The following is a 9530-nucleotide window of genomic DNA, read 5'->3' as shown; positions in this document are numbered from 1 at the left end:
AGGCACTCTCACAAATAGTCTCTCTTGTTCTCTCACATTTCCGATTCTCTCTTCAACTTTCCTTTAATTTCAACAATATTTTCAATGGCATTGTTTTTGTATTAAGAATATCTGCGTATGATAACTTAATATCAATGTTAAAAATAGATCATAAAGCCATTTTGTTTTAGTCCTTAGATCCTTTCCACTGTATCCTCCAGTAACCAAGTAAAACATATAAGAATGACTTACTACAAACGCAATAGACATGGGTGTTAATTTTTAGGGGTTAGTCTCGAATTTACTTGAACACTTATAATTTCAATAGAGGATCCTCTATTTACAATTATATAGATGGAACACTAATTAAGTTCACAAAACCAAACCCATTTTTGATTTTCGTCAAAACATCAAACCAATGAAACTAAATAACAAACAGATGCAATTTCCTAAACCAATGAAACTAAATAACAAACAGATGCAATTTCCTAAACCAATGAAACTAAATAACAAACAGATGTAATTTCCTACACATATTCAATTCCCCACCCCAATTTTCTGGTTACTAACCCATGTAAAGCATGAGATGATATAGGGTAAACAATAATTAAATATATACTAGATTCATTACTAACGCTTTTGTGCATGCAATAATACTTTTTTTTTTTTTTTTGGTTTAGTATTATAATGTTTAAAAGTGATATATTGTATTTTTTTTTTTTAAAAAGAAAAGAAAAAGAAAGATAAGGTAACATAGAATAATGTTTAAAAATGAGATAGAAATAGTGTTCTAAATTTTAGGTAGAATGAAGAAGATAAAGCAAAAAACCTAAAACATAATTGAAGTATTTGAATTCAAAGTGATAACAAATATAGATAGGAATCAGACATTTGAATACAAAATAAAAATAAGTAGTTTTTCAGTGAGGTAGTGGGTTTGTTTTGGAAGAAGTAATTTTGTATTTTTTTATGATAAGCTTATTTGAATTCAAATAGATACAAATACAGATAGATATCAAACATTTGAATACAAATAAGAATAACTTTTTTTTTTTTTCCTTTTTGTACATGAGATAGTACATTTTTAACCTTTTTTGTTTTTTATAGGAAAAAAATAAATAAATTAAAGGGTATGTTATTTTAGAATTTGTACATGAGATAGTACTCTTTTAGCCCCCCCCCCCCCCCCTTTTTTTTTGGTAGAAAAAAAAAGGGAAAAAACTAAAGGGTATGTTATTTTAGAAGAATATTTTGGTATGTCAAAAATTGAAGACAAATAAGGAGAATCCTCTTATTAGTAGTATAGAAGATATATACAAGTCTTCATCGCATCTATAGATTAGTTCCTCTATTGGGTTGTGATAGTGGCGGAGCTAGGAATTTATATTTGGGGGGCCATATATAATTTTTTTTTTGTGTGCATATGAAATGTAAAATAGTAATGTACAATACTTCATAACCGAATATGTATAAACAAAAGTATATTTAATTAAAATTAAACAATCATTCAAATGTCAATATATAAAAAAATATAATAAATAACAACTAAACACATGTGTATATATTGTTTATAATATATTAATTATTATAATAATAAATAATATATTATAAGGAATTTAAAAAAGAAAGCAATGGAAAGAAAAATAAGAAAAATTAAAACAACGAAAATACAAATACCTGGAAAGTGTTAAAAACTTATGGGTCAGCTGGTCTTAAGGGCTTAGTGGAAGCTTCACAAATTAAGTCATAAATTGAGGGGCAAAACTTTTACTTTTAAAGAAACGGATCAAAAGCAAAGAACTAAAATCTAAAAAGATAAAAAAAGAAAGAAGAAGAAGGTAGAGGTAGTGGCGAGAAGAAGGCAAAGAGAAAGAATTGAAAGTCTGAAAGAAGAAAAAGAAGAAGAATGCAAAGGCCAAGTCCTCAACGGAGAGAGAGAGAGAGAGAGAGAGAGAGAGAGAGAGAGAGAGAGAGAGAGAGAGAGAGAGAGAGAGAGACCTGTGTGGGAAAGATTGTTTCCGCAAGACTGCAACTGTGTGGCCGTGTGGGAGAGATGAAGTTTCAAACTTTTCAATTTTTCTATTGTGTACAAGTAAGCTCTGGATTTGTTGGGATGAAAATTAGAAATTTTTACCTTTTATTTGTTGAGGTAATTGTTAAAATACCTATGTGTTTATTTTAAAGATGCTAAATGTGTAATTATTGTAATTTGTTGACATGTATTTGTGAATTGTATTTTATTTAAATAAAAATTGTTTTTATTTTTAGACTTTCTTAATTATATATATATATATATATATATATATATATATGTATGTATATTATTAGGTATGGGGGGCCAAAATGGTAAAGATATTTAAGAAATTTCAAATTATTTAGGATATTTCCAAATTTTTTAAAAAAAATTTTCAAAAATTTTGGGGGGACCACTCGATCCTCAAGTGGCTCCGCCACTAGATTGTGACAACTTTCATCTTGCTTACTCTATACATGAATTATATTTATGGGTTGCTCATCTATAGATCAATTTTTTGTAGTTTTTTGTTCCTCTTCTTCTAAGAAAAACTAACAAAACTATGCGTGTAATAGTTTCTCTGACCTAGGGTCTCTTGCAACCCTTGCCGTTTGTAGAATAAGTGCCTACTCCTTGAGTGAGGCTTTTATTTTTTCTGTTTCCTTGTCGCAAGCTTAAACAAGACCACGTCTTCGTCCATCGGAGTGATTTTGCTATGGAGAGTGTTAGGATTACTGTGATCATTGTACATGTACTTTCTATAATTACTTTGTGTACTCCAATAGTTGCTGCCATAGTGTGATAGTTGTTGCCATAGAATTTTGTTGGAGTTAGTTACATTGATAGGTGATAGGTGATAGGAGTTAGTTAAGTAGGTTAGTGACAGTTGGTGACAGCTATAAGTAGTTAGTTATAGAGGGCAGAATTGAGAGAGTGGTATATGAATAACAACAACTTGTACAAAGAATTCAATCAAACAGTTTGAGTAAAAAATTGTAGTCATGGTCTTCTGATAAATCTTTGGTGGCTTTGAAGCGAATTCGGAAACACACTAATGTGAAGGGAGTGGAATTTGATAAAGCGTGCTTCTAGGTTTAGGTCTATGACCTTCCGTTAGGCTGTTTGAACATGAGGGTGGCTAGTGATATTGCTTCGGCGGTAGGCGAAGTGATTAATAGTGGTGTGGGTAGTGATGATTATGAGGGCAACAATTTTATGTGGGTTAGGGTACAAGTTAATATTACAAAACCACTCACCGGGGGGAGGAAAATTGGTTTGAGTAATGGAGAGGAGAGTTGGGTTAGTTTTGAACACGAACGTTTGCCTAATTTGTGCTATTGGTGGGGCCGTATTACTCACCATGATAAAGATTGTTTTGTATGGCAGAAAAGGAAGGGGGCTTTGAATGAAGGTGATCAACAATTCAGGTCATGGCTACTGGCATCTACTCTGAATATCGTGAAGAAAACGCTGGTTCGTGTTGCTGGTTATGAGAAGGAAGTCATCAAGGAAACTGAGATGAACTCCAGTGGGGGAGGGGGGATGATGGTGTGGAGCGGATTGGGTTGAGCACTAAACTAGTGAGCGAGGGGAGAGAAGAGCAGCGAGCCCCAACTGTTAACGAACCATAGGAAGTTTAGGAAACTTTTCCAAAGGAGCAGGTAGGGGCTGGTATGAGTTCTGAGGTCTCTTGTTCTCCGAATGATGTGGAGTTTATGTAGCCTGCTATTTCCTCTTCTTAGGACTTTCAGGCACAATTGGATGATATTGATAACGAGTTGACTCGGTTTGATAATTTGGGGGAGGATCGAGAGGGTGAGTCTGCAGTTCAGCAAGGTGGGATAGGGTCTAGGGTTGTTGGTTGAGCCTTTTTTCTGAAAAGTCTGTTTACTTAGACAGAGCCATGCAAACAATCTCCATCAGTAACAAAGTTCACCAGGTTGTCGAGAACATCAAGTGTATCAAAAGAATTGAGGGAACCAATTTTATCTAAACATGAAAGGTAGGATTTTGCCGAGGAGATGGAGGAAGAAAGTGGTAGTAGGAATTAAGAAGCGGGTAGTTTCTTTTAATGATTTAACTGTGGAGGTTGATGATCAGCCCTGCTGACAGCCATGAAACTCTTATCTTGGAATTGCAGGGAGCTTGGGAATCGCTGCGCAGTGCAGGAGCTTGTCGATATAATACAAGCATAAGATCCCTTGATTGTGTTTTTGTTTGAAACATGGTCAAACAAGGAGCATATGAAGTGGGTTCATGATAGGATTATGTTTGATGGTTGTTTCACAGTACCATCTGAGGGTAAGGGAAAGGGTTTGGCCCTTCTTTGGAAAACAGGTCTTAATGTGTGGGTGGATAGTTTTTCAAAGTACCATATTGATGCTATTGTTCATGGTGGTTCAAAAAATGCATGGAGATTGACTTGGTTCTATGGTGAGCCCGATACAAGCCACCGAAGCAAGGGATGGAATATGTTAAGATTGTTGAGCTCAAAACCGAAACTCCCATGGTATTGTTTTGGTGATTTTAATGAGTTGCTTGAGGTGTAAGATAAGCAAGGAGGGGTTCCTAGGGCTTATAATTTAATGCAAGATTTTTGTGAGGTTCTAAATCATTGTGGTTTTGTGGGTTTAGGGTACTCAAGGCCAGATTATACTTGGTATGGTTGGTGAAAGGGGGAGTTGATTTGGGAGAGACTGGATAGGGGGTTGCAAACTATGAGTATAGGTAGGGTTAAACATTTGAATTGCTTCACCTGAGATCATCGACCAATTCTGTTGTCTCTGAATGGAAATGGGGAGCACCAAAAATGGCATCGAAAACCTGTTGACTAAGTTTCCTATAGGTAGGGTAAAACATTTGAATTGCTTCACCTAAGATCATCGACCAATTCTGTTGTCTCCGAATGGAAATGGGGAGCATCAAAAATGGCATTGAAAACCTTTTCTCTTTGAGGCATCGAAAACCTGATAGGTAGGGTAAAACATTTGAATTGCTTCACTTGAGATCATCGACCAATTCTGTTGTCTTTGAATGGAAATGGGGAGCACCAAAAATGGCATTGAAAACCTTTTCGCTTTGAGGCTATGTGGGTATCTGAATCTGGGTGCAGGGAGGCTATCACTAAAGCTTGGGATTGTTCTTTGGAGGAAACAGCAATGTTTGTTGCTACAAAGAAGTTGAATAAGTGTAAGTAAAGTTTGGAGGTTTAGAGCCGAGTAAATTTTGGTAACGTGAAAAAGAATATTAAGTATGTAAAGGATTGTTTATGGAAGGTAGAGGTGGCTTCAGTCAGTACTAGGTGATCATGATGAAATGGTTTGGCTGAAGAAGGACTTGAATGACCTTTTGGATAAAGAAGAAAAGATGTGGCAGCAACGGTCTCGTATTCAGTGGTTAAAGAGTGGGAATTAGAATATGAGATTTTTCCATGGAATGGAAACTCAAAGGAAGAGGAAGAATTTCATTAAGGGACTACGTGATGGGGATGGGGTGTGGCAGAAGGATGAAGATGTTTTTTCGGCCATGTTGACTGACTTCTATTCCCGACTTTTTACTTCTTCAAACCCTTATGATCTTAACCGTATCTTGAAGGGGGTTTTGATAATGGTCATTGTAGAGGTGAGAGCTGAACTTGGTAAACCCTATACTAGTGAGGAGGTAAATACAGTAATCAGGGAGATGGCCCCTCTCAAAGCTCCAGGTCCGGATGGTATGCCTCCCTTATTTTTTCAGACTTACTGGATTGATGTTATTATGGATATTACTCAGGCTGTTCTCTTTAGTTTAAATTCTAGTTCCATTTTGAAATCTATTAATCATACCTTCATTACTTTAATTCCTAAAGTTAATAATCCAGAAAAGGTATATGATTTTAGACCTATAGGCCTCTGTAATGTGATCTATAAGATTATTAGTAAGGTGATTGATAACCGCCTCAAGCCTATGCTTAATTCTATTATCTCAGAAACCCAAAGTGCTTTTACTGCAGATAAATTGATAACTGATAACATCTTAATTGCTTTTGAGTCTGTGCATCATATGAAGACTAGTTGCACAGGGAAGAAAGGGTTCATGGCTATGAAGTTGGATATGAGCAAAGCTTATGATAGAGTAGAATGGTGTTTTCTTGAAAGAATTCTTCTCAAATTAGACTTTTAGGATTCATGGGTGGATTTGATTATGGAGTGTATTACCATAGTGTCCTATTCTATCCTTGTTAATGGTGAACTGAAGGGTATGATCACACCTTCAAGAGGCCTAAGACAAGGGGATCCGCTCTCCCCTTATTTGTTCCTATTTTGTGCAGGATGGTTAAATGCTTTGCTATGCAATGCTGCTGCAGGAGGTGAACTATAGGGGTTTTCTTTATGTCGAAATGGACCTAAACTAACCCATTTATTTTTTGCGGATGATCATTTAATCCTGTGTAGATCTACTTTGGATGAGCGTAATAAAATCAAGGAGTTGCTTATTATGAAGTTGCTTCGGGTTAGATGATAAATAAGGAAAAAACAACTCTATTTTTTAGCAGAAATATAGATGAGGCTTCGTAGCAGTGGCGGAGCCACTTGATGACCAAGGGGGGCCTGGGCCCCCCCCAAAATTTTTGAAAAAGTTAATTAATTTTTTTGAAAATATCTTAAATAATTTGATAATTTTCAAATAACCTTATTATTTTGGCCCCCCATACCTAATAATATACATACATATTTAAGAAAGTCTAAAAGTAAATATAATTTTCATTTAAATAAAATACAATCTATAAATACATGTGTAAACAAATTACAATAATTAAACATTCATTATCTTTAAAATGAACATATAGGTATTTTAACAATTATCTCAACAAATAAAAGGGAAAAAATTGAGTTATGAAGTATTGTATATTACTATTTTACATTTCATACACACACACACACACACACACACACAAATTTATATATGGCCTCCCCAAAGATAAATTCTTGGCTTCGCCACTGCTTCGTAGGAAGCTATCAAAGTGACACTTAATGTTCCGGCCATTAGGCATTATGAGAAATATTTGGGGCTTCCTTTATTTGTTGGCAAAAATAAGACTACATGTTTTATTCAAGTTAAAGTGAGGATTTGGGCTAGGATGCAGGGGTGGAAGGAAAAGTTCTTATCTCAGGCGGGCAAAGGAAAAATTCTTATATCAGGCGGGCAAATAGGTTATGATTAAGGCAATGGTTCAATCTATCCCTATTTATTCTATGAGTGTTTTTAAGCTCCTGGTTGGTCTTTGTAAAGATATTGAGGCAATGATCCGAAAGTTTTGGTGGGGTAATGGTGATTCAAAGAAAATTCATTAGGTTAATTGGAGTTCTCTCTGTTCTTCTAAATCTATTGGGGGTATGGGTTTTAGGGATTTCCAAAAGTTCAATAATGCTATGTTGGCTAAATAGGTGTGGCGTCTTATTCATCACAAAGACACTTTACTTTATAGAGTGTTTAGTGCCAAGTTTTTTCCTAATGGTTGCATTTTGGAGGCTCCTGTTCATCCAAAGTGCTCTTATGCGTGGCGGAATATCTTGCTGGCTTGTGAAGTCATCCATAAAGGTGCAATTTGGAGGGTAGGGAATGGTGAAAAAATTGATGTTTGGCATCATCGTTGGCTGCCTGATCCCGCAAATAGTAGAGTTGTATCTCTGAAAATTGGTCCATCTGTTTCCCGAGTCAGTGATTTATTCTTCCCTAACTCTAGGATTTGGGATCCTAGAAAATTGGCTAGCTGATTTCTCCCTTGGGAAACCGAGATGATTGGAAGGATTTATGTGAGTGAGGGCTGGGTTGAAGGCATTTTGATATGGCCTTTAACTCCAGACGGTGTGTATAGTGTGAAGAGTGCCTATTGTATGCTAGTTGAAGTTGAAAACCTCTCTTTGCCGAGTTCTTCTTCACCAAGTAATGCGCAGATGGTGTGGAAGAAAATTTGGAAGCTTAGAGTCCCAAATAAAATTTGACATTTTTTGTGGTGTGCTGCGAAAGATTCTCTCCCTATCAAGTTGAATTTGAAAACTTGGCATATTCCTATCAATGATCTTTGTGATGGTTGCGGTGATTACCAGGAATCCTTCATGCATTGCCTTTGGCTTTGTGATCAAGCCCGTTCAGTTTGGCTATTTGACTCGGGGTTTCTGTTCTTGGTTAAGAAGGATTGCAGGTCATTCTTTGAGCTCTTGGAGGTTTTTTTTAGCGAAGGGTCTAGTTTTAGGTGTGCTCTGTTTGCTACGGTAGCATGGTGCTTATGGCAGAGGTGGAACAAACTAAGGGAGCAACAGCAAACCTGGCAGCTGCACGAGATTGGGGACAGAGCTAAGGTGCTTCTTCAGGAGTTCTGGGATGCTAATCATAGGGAGCAGCAGCTGCCTGCCCGTCGTCCTCCTCTTCACTGGTCCCCTCCACTTGAAGCTAGCTATAAAGCTAATTTTGACGCTACCATTTTTGACGGAACGAGCTCTGTTGGGATAGGTGTGGTGTTTAGGGATCATTCAGGTAGCATTATTGCTACCTTAAGTCAGAGGATTGAGTCCTTTCATTTGGTTGAGTTGGCTGAAGCTTTGACTGCGAGGCGAGCTGTGATGCTGGCTAGGGAGCTTAGTTTGTTTGATGTCATTTTTGAAGGTGACTGTCTCCGAGTGGTTCAAGCTCTAAGGTGTTTTGGTCATTGCAATACATTGTTTGGGCAGGTTATTGAGGAGTCTAATTAAGAGGCTTGGTTGTTCCTTACAACAGTGTCAATTTCAGCATGTTCGTCGGGAAGGGAATAAGTTGGCTCATGGTTTAGCTAGAAGAGCAGTTTCTACTATAGATACTATTGTATGGGTAGAAGAACTACCTTGTGATTTGGAGTCTGTCTTCCAATCTGATTTAGTTTAATCTTTTTAATAAAATTTCGCTTACTTTCTTCTCAAATAACAAAACTATGCGTCTTGCCTGTGATATCTATTAATGATTGAATGTAAAGCCAAAACAAGTATATATCTAAGTTTACAAAATCACCATAAGACTAAATTACGAAATAATTGATTATTAATATAACAAATACGAAACAGTAACCTTTAGTAAACAAGTATATATCTAATTTTTTCAAAGACATTGCTTTTGTACTAAGAATATCTGCCTATGATAACTTAATAACCGATGTTAAAAATAGATTATAAAGCCCTTTTGTTTTAGTCCTTAGATCCTTTCCACTGTACCCTTTAGTAACCAAGTACTGTAAAAGTTAAAACTGATAAGAATGGCTTACTACAAACGCAATAGACGTGGGGTTAATTTTTATGGGTTAGTCTCGAATTTCTTGAACACTAATTTCAATAGAGGATCCTCTATTTACAATAATATAGATGGAACACTAATTTAAGATCACAAAACCAAACCCATTTTTGATTTTCATCAAAACATAAAACCAATGAAACTAAATAACAAACAGATGCAATTTCCTAAACATATTCAATTTCCTCTATTGGGTTGTGACGAAAAGCCTTCTCGAAAGTCCTTCATCTTGATTACT

The sequence above is a fragment of the Quercus lobata genome, chromosome 5 (assembly GCF_001633185.2).
Source record: "Quercus lobata isolate SW786 chromosome 5, ValleyOak3.0 Primary Assembly, whole genome shotgun sequence".
In the NCBI taxonomy this organism is placed as follows: Eukaryota; Viridiplantae; Streptophyta; class Magnoliopsida; order Fagales; family Fagaceae; genus Quercus; species Quercus lobata.
Note: the sequence above shows the minus strand (reverse complement) of the source record.